The sequence below is a fragment of the Scylla paramamosain genome, chromosome 24 (genome assembly GCF_035594125.1).
Source record: "Scylla paramamosain isolate STU-SP2022 chromosome 24, ASM3559412v1, whole genome shotgun sequence".
Taxonomy (NCBI): domain Eukaryota; kingdom Metazoa; phylum Arthropoda; class Malacostraca; order Decapoda; family Portunidae; genus Scylla; species Scylla paramamosain.
The window spans coordinates 20,013,103-20,020,607 of record NC_087174.1 but is presented as its reverse complement, the minus strand read 5'-3'; positions in this window follow the sequence as shown (position 1 = coordinate 20,020,607).

Genomic DNA, 7,505 nt, shown 5'->3' with positions numbered 1-7,505 from the left:
GGCTTAGACTCACCTGACTTAAGACTTACCTGGCTGGGCTTACCTGGCGCCTCGACCTCCCGGCTCCCTTAAGCTTGCGTGGGAGTGAGCCGTGTGTGTATGGGAGAGGCAGGGTGATAGATGGTTCTGTCTTGAGAATATAGGGGCGGTTCCATGCCTCTCCTCGCCTCTCCTCGCCTCTCCTCTCCTCTCTCCTGCCTCCCTTTCCCTCGCTCTCCCTAACTCACTCTCCTTCCCAAGCTCTTCTTCACGCTCAGGCTTTCCCACACCCATTCTTATGCTCCCCTCTCCCTCTCTCCCTCTCCCTTTCTCTCCCTCCTCGTTCATCGCTCCCATTCTCACACCATCTTTCATTCCCTCTTCCATCTCTATTTTTCACCATCATCTTCCTCCTCCTCCTCTTCCTTTTCCTCTTCCTCCTTCTTCTTCACTGCCTTCATCTTCCTCCATGTCTTCTTGTTCCTCCTCATCCTCTTCCTCTTTCTCATAAACTTACGCCCCACAATTCCTCGTATCATTTTTCTTTTTACGTTCCTTTTTGGTTCATTCTTCCTCTCTTGCACGTATTTCACACACACGCGACCATCTTCCTTTACTACTTTGCATTCCTCCACTCTCTCTCTCTCTCTCTCTCTCTCTCTCTCTCTCTCTCTCTCTCTCTCTCTCTCTCTCTCTCTCTCTCTCTCTCTCTCTCTCTCGTTATCTATACATCTTCCTAAAGTACATTTCTTCACCACCCACATTCTCTCTCTCTCTCTCTCTCTCTCTCTCTCTCTCTCTCTCTCTCTCTCTCTCTCTCTCTCTCTCAGCTGGCGAACTTCCTTAAGCCGTCTGAATGTTCTCTCTCTCTCTCTCTCTCTCTCTCTCTCTCTCTCTCTCTCTCTCTCTCTCTCTCTCTAGCTGGCGAACTTCCTTAAGCCGTCTGAATGCTCTCTCTCTCTCTCTCTCTCTCTCTCTCTCTCTCTCTCTCTCTCTCTCTCTCTCTCTCTCTCTCTCTCTCTCTCTCTCTCTCGCCACTTTGCACATCCATTCACTCCCACACTCCCAAACTCTCCCAGCCCAACTCACCACTTCATACATCCTCCCACGCTCACCCGCGTCAGACACCCACGTTAGTCCTTTCTATACAGACGCCTACCTGCCTCCTCCCACACACACACACATACACACACACACACATACACACACACACACACACACACACACACACACACACACACCATAAGGGATTTTCGTCACTGTCCTTATCTAAATGTAGGTGTGACCCTCCGATTGTGTCCTGGGTCATGAGAGGGAAGGAAGGAAGAACGAGAGAGAGAGAGAGAGAGAGAGAGAGAGAGAGAGAGAGAGAGAGAGAGAGAGAGAGAGAGAGAGAGAGAGAGAGAGAGAGAGAGATTCAGATTCAGATACTTTATTTCCATTGTGAACAATGCTTATTCTGTACATTCGTTATATTAACAATAATTAAAGTTTATCAAATTTAGAATTGATAATAAAACTAATAAAAATCCGTTAAAATTTAAACTATCGTAAAAAAACAGTAATATCTAAATGAGATTAAAAAAAAATCAAAATCAAAATATCTTACTCTACTATATAAATGAAACGTAAAAGCCTCAGAGAGAGAGAGAGAGAGAGAGAGAGAGAGAGAGAGAGAGAGAGAGAGAGAGAGAGAGAGAGAGAGAGAGAGAGAGAGAGGTGGGGAGAGGGGAGAAAGCAGGAAAGGAAAGAAAAGGAAGGGAAGAGGATCGGGAACAGGTTTGCATTTAAATCTGTGTAAAGCTTTCTCTCTCTCTCTCTCTCTCTCTCTCTCTCTCTCTCTCTCTCTCTCTCTCTCTCTCTCTCTCATGGTACACATCATTTCTCTGTTTCTTTCCTTTTTTCTTACTTTTCAGAGAGATAGATAGATAGGTAGGTAGGTAGGGAGAGAGAGAGAGAGAGAGAGAGAGAGAGAGAGAGAGAGAGAGAGAGAGAGAGAGAGAGAGAGAGAGAGAGAGAGAGAAGGAAAAGGGGAGGAAGAAACATTATAACCCAGCTGTTCCTCTTATAACATCCATTGTCAGAGAGAGAGAGAGAGAGAGAGAGAGAGAGAGAGAGAGAGAGAGAGAGAGAGAGAGAGAGAGAGAGAGGTAGTAGTACATATATAACCCGGGCATGAAGCAACAAGAGCACCTCGTTTACATACGGAATTAACAATCACCACGCACACAGACTCCTCCGAAAAGAGGCGCCTGACCGTGACTTCCACTGGTGCCCGCTCCTCTACACGTATTTGGGCCTCGTGCGCGGCGTGTTAGGCCTAAAAATAATTATAGTGAAAGAAGAATAGGTATAGAGGCTGCGAAGGAAGGGAGGAAGGGAAGGGGAGGGAGGGAGGGAAGGGAGGCTTACAGTGGATAAGCCTCCAACTCTCTTCCCTAACTTGGTCTCCACTTAGCTGTAGGTTATATTAAGATGTTATGGTATTAAGACTGCCTCCATTTTAGGTTAGGTTAAGTTGCTCGTGTGATTTATTTCTTTATTATTCTTTGTTGGTGTTGCTGAGTTTAGTTCTTTATTTTGCGTATTTGAGTTAAGTGAGATTAGGTTCGGAAGGTAAAGTTTGTAGTGTTAAGTTAGTTAGTTAGTTAGTGCATTTTACGTGTTTTGTTTTTCCATTATTTTGTGAGTTTATTTGTTATTTATTCCTTTATTTATTTTACGTTGGCGAGTGAGGTGAGGTTAATCAAGCTTGTTAGGGTAAGTAAGGTTAAGCTGGCACAAGCTACATGAAGTTTGTACATTAGTGTGGTATATTTTTTCATTATTCTTTGTGGGTATACTCATTATTTTCTCTTCCTTTCTTTCGTTCTCTCTTTTTCCTTTCTTTTAGTTTTCATTTATAAAAGTTAAGTTAGGCTCGTAATGCTTAACTGTGTGTGTGTGTGTGTGTGTGTGTGTGTGTGTGTGTGTGTGTGTGTGTGTGTGTGTGACGTAAATAAAAATGAAGAAAAAAGTGAGTTCCTGACACACACGTTATCTTTTCCTCGGTCTAAAGATTTTGATTACTCTTCCCTTAATGCGCAGTGGTGGTGGTGGTGGTGGTGGTGGTGGTGGTGATCTCTGTATCTGGAGACGGAATATTGGTGGTGGTTGTGATGGTAATGGCAGATATGCTAATGATGGGTAGTAATGGAAGATACCAGTCAGGGATGGGAGTTATGACTACTGGATGATGGCATGTAGTAGTAATGGGCTATAGAGAATGGGTAATGATCGCCAGTAATGGGTATAGGTACTGGTGGTGATGGGTGACGAGTGGTGATAGTGATGAAGGGGCATTTAGGTGGATAATACTTTCTAGTGATGGATATGGGAATTAAAAGTGAAAGGAGAGTGAATAGCAGTTGTGATGGAATGGGTAATGGTTGCCAGTGATGGGAATAGGAGGTGGAGGAAGAATAATGGTTGGATGATGAATAATGGATGATAATAGTGATGGGATACGTACAGTAATGAATAACACTCATAGTAATGGGTGAAGTGACTCGTTCGTGATGGGTACCAGTGATGGGGCTGCGGGAAATAGGTCACGGCAGTCAGGTTTCATGAGTTAATGACGGCAATGATGGAGTGATGGGTCCCGGGGGCAGGCTGAGGTGAGTTGAGGGTCCCATCACTCCCATCACTCGACTAATATTATCTTGAGGGGAAGGAAAATATTGTGGTAGGGGGAAATAAACAGTGGCGGGGAGGGAGCCTTTGTGACGGGCTTATGTGGGGGAAAACGGAAGGAAAAAATGAGTGGGGAAAAATACAGACTGACAGAACCAACCATGGGAGTAAAGAAAGAAAACGAGGCGGAGAGAATTGAGTCATTTGAAGGGTGTCTTGCCTATATTTATCATCTCCTTTATTTATTCATGTTCGCTTTCGAGTGCGAGAAGGACGAAGAAGAAGAAATAAATCCTTGACTGACAGAACCAACCATGGGAATCAAGAAAGAAAACGAGGCACAGAGAACGCAGCAGTGTTAAGCATGACTTGTGTATTTCTTTCAACTCCTTTATTCATTATTTTTTTTCGTTTCTCGAGTGTAAGAAGGAAAAACACTGAAAAAAAGAGATAGCCAATCCTGATAATGAGGGAATAAAAGTGAAAAACAAAACAGCAAAATGAAGGAAGACTTGCATGTATATACTAACATAATTATTTATTCCTTCTCGTTTTTTGAGTGCAGGGGAAAAAAAAAAAAACGCAAGAAGTTCACGAAAATAAATAGGTAAAATAAACATAGGTAAAATAAACAGGTAAAACAGATAGATAAATTGATACATCAAATAAAAAAAAAAAATCTAACACAAACACTATAACAATATATACCTATTATACCATTCTTTTTAATATGTGAACACGTAAATGGCACATCAAGTATCATCAACATCAACGATCAGAGCCTGTAACCTGAAACACTTCCAACTCTCAGAAGAACAATTTTCAAAGACCACAGAGATCACTAGTCACGTTCTCGTAAGTACATTTCCCCATTGACGATGCATGACCCTTGTTAAACTATCACTAAAATCACGAAAACTCACTTATAAACGTTTACAACTTCTTCTGCAGCCTGTTAGATAGTAAGTAAAGCTGCTTCTGTTCATTTGATAAGTTACGTAAAAGTTTTTTGGTCTAAGATTTGTGTGGTTTTGTGTGTTGTTCCCGTTGATGGTACTTGTCAAGCTATCCTTAGAATCATGAAAACACCTTCTAAACCGTAATAACTTCTTCTACAGCGTATCCATAAATAAGATAAGTCGCTGAAACGTTTGAAAATGCTGTTTCTGTTCATTTACTAAGCTGCGTAAAAGATTTTCGGTCTAAAAATTTATGTGTAGACAAGGGGAGGCGGACTAGGAAGTGACTGGTGTGTGTTGTGCTCTGGAAACATTACCCGGCAGCCGCTTCGTGGAAGTGAGAGGAAGTCACTCATAAATAACAGGAAAAGATACACGTCCGTCCGCATCGCTTTTATTATTTTTGTGAATGTGGGGTTTGATAGCTTTATTCAAGGAACAAAAAGCAAAAAAATCTGTACCGGAAGGGCTGAGGATGCCAATGGTAATGGATGTAAAAAAAAAAAAGTAAATAAATAAATAAATAAATAAAAAAATAAATAGATACGTATAGAAAAACTAAAGGAGAATTTTACGAATGTACCAACCAGATATGTATTCATGTAGAGAGAGAGAGAGAGAGAGAGAGAGAGAGAGAGAGAGAGAGAGAGAGAGAGAGAGAGCGCCTCCGTCATACACAGACACACCGACGCCTGAGAACCGACAGACATAACTAGGTATTCTATTTCCTCCGCGCAGTCGGGCATACTCTGCTTCCCTCCCAGCTGTCAGTCGCTGCAGGATGGGCAGGGCGGGTTGGGGGGTGGGGTGGCGCGGAGGAGCGGGGCAGGCGGACGGGGCGAAGCGAGGCGGGCAGCTGAGTGGGCGCCGCCTGGTGGGGAGGTGAATAAATAGCTTAGGTTCTTAACAGCTGGAGGTGGAGGAGGAGGAGGATGAAGAAGAGGAGGAAGAAGTGGAGGAGGAATGAGCTGAGGGACTTCCGCCTGGTTTAATGGACTAGGGATGAGGAGGAGGAGGAGGAAGAGGAGGAGGAGGAGGAAGGGCGTGGAGAGGGAAGTGGTGGTGATGTCACGGTTCGCTTGTATATGTGTGTGTGTGTGTGTGTGTGTGTGTGTGTGTGTGTGTGTGTGTGTTCCTGTCATGTCCGCGTGTTTGCTTTTCCGTTTTCCTTTAATGATTTACATGTTTGTGTTTGTGTGGTGCATTTAAAATCATCACGAGAGAGAGAGAGAGAGAGAGAGAGAGAGAGAGAGAGAGAGAGAGAGAGAGAGAGAGAGAGAGAGAGAGAGAGAGAGATACAAATGACAAACACAAGTAGGCAAACTGATACTTGAGAAGAGGAGGAAGAAAGGAAAGAAAGAGAGGAAAAAACGCGATAAAAAAGACAAGTATGAGGAAATAGTAACTGATACTTAAGAAGAGAAGAAGAAAGAGAAGGAAAGAAAGAGAGGAAGGAAAAAAGAAAAAAAAACGAGACATATGAAAAAACTGAAGGAAAATGAATAAAGGAGAGAGAGAGAGAGAATATGTAGCGGGGAGGGAGAGGAGGAAAGAGACGGCTGAGTGGCTGGATGAATGAAGAGGATGGAGGGAAAGAGGGAGAGGGAGAGGGAGGGAGGATGAATGAATGAATAAGGGTGAAGACGTGCGGAAAGAAAAGGAAAGGGGAGCACGAAGGAAGGAGATAAAGGAAAGGAAAGGAGGGAAGGGAAGGGAGAATAAACTTTAGCAGAAAGGAAAGGAGAGAAGAGAGTCTGTGTTGATTCTTGACAGCCTCTGGAAGCGATATGTTGACACAAGGAGGAGGAGGAGGAGGAGGAGGAGGAGGAGGAGGAGGAGGAGGGGGAAGGAGGAGGAGGAGGAGAACGAGGAAGGGATGATTGTAGCGATGATGGAGGAGGAAGAGGATGTCAGTAATGCGAGGGGTGGTACAAGAAGAAGAAGAAGAAGAAGAAGAAGAAGAAGAAGAAGAAGAAGAAGAAGAAGAAGAAGAAGAAGAAGAAGAAGAAGAAGAAGAAGAAGAAGAAAGAAAAGGAAAAAACCCGCTAAGATAACAATGGTAATACATACAGAAATAAATAGAAGGAAAGAAAAATATATATACAAGAAAACGTTAAAAAAAAAAAAAATAGAAAATGAAAAACGAAAATAAAAATAACAGTGAATGAAGAAAAGGAGAAAGACATTTTTCACTGTCAATTTACCTTAATTAAAATCTCTCCTTGTAATTGCTTGACTTCTATTCATATATATATATTTTTTTTATCCTCCACACTGGCCTGAGTCTTCCACCATTAAGAATTCATCCGTGAACTGCGTGCCCAGTGTCATGGCAACAGTCAATGAATGGGCGTGACGTCACAACTCAAGCACCAATGACGTGCGCAGATTAACTTGATGTATGAAGCTCAGCACCAATCAAAAGCGAGGAAAAAATGTATAACGTGATAAAGCACCAATGACGGGACATAATTAGAGTGACGTAAGAGGATGAGAACCAATGACAAGAGAGGAAATATACACACGTAATGAATACTAATGATGCGACAGAATGAGTGACGTAAGAGGAGAAGGGCCAATAGCAAAGCGAGGAAATAAATAACGTGACGAAATTAACACCAATGAAAGGGCAGAATTACAATGACGTAAGAGGATAATCACCAATGGCAACCATGGAAATTAATTACATCAGAAAATTAATATCAATCACGTGACAGGATAATTGACGTAAACAAGGGATATATTGCGTCACAAAAGTAAACACCAATGAGAGGCTAGGAAATGTGTTACGTCACAAAACACCAATGGCTGAACAGGATTTGAGTGACGTAAGAGCATAAGAACCAATAGCTTGCCAGGAAAGACGTGACGTCAGAATGAAAGCACCAATGG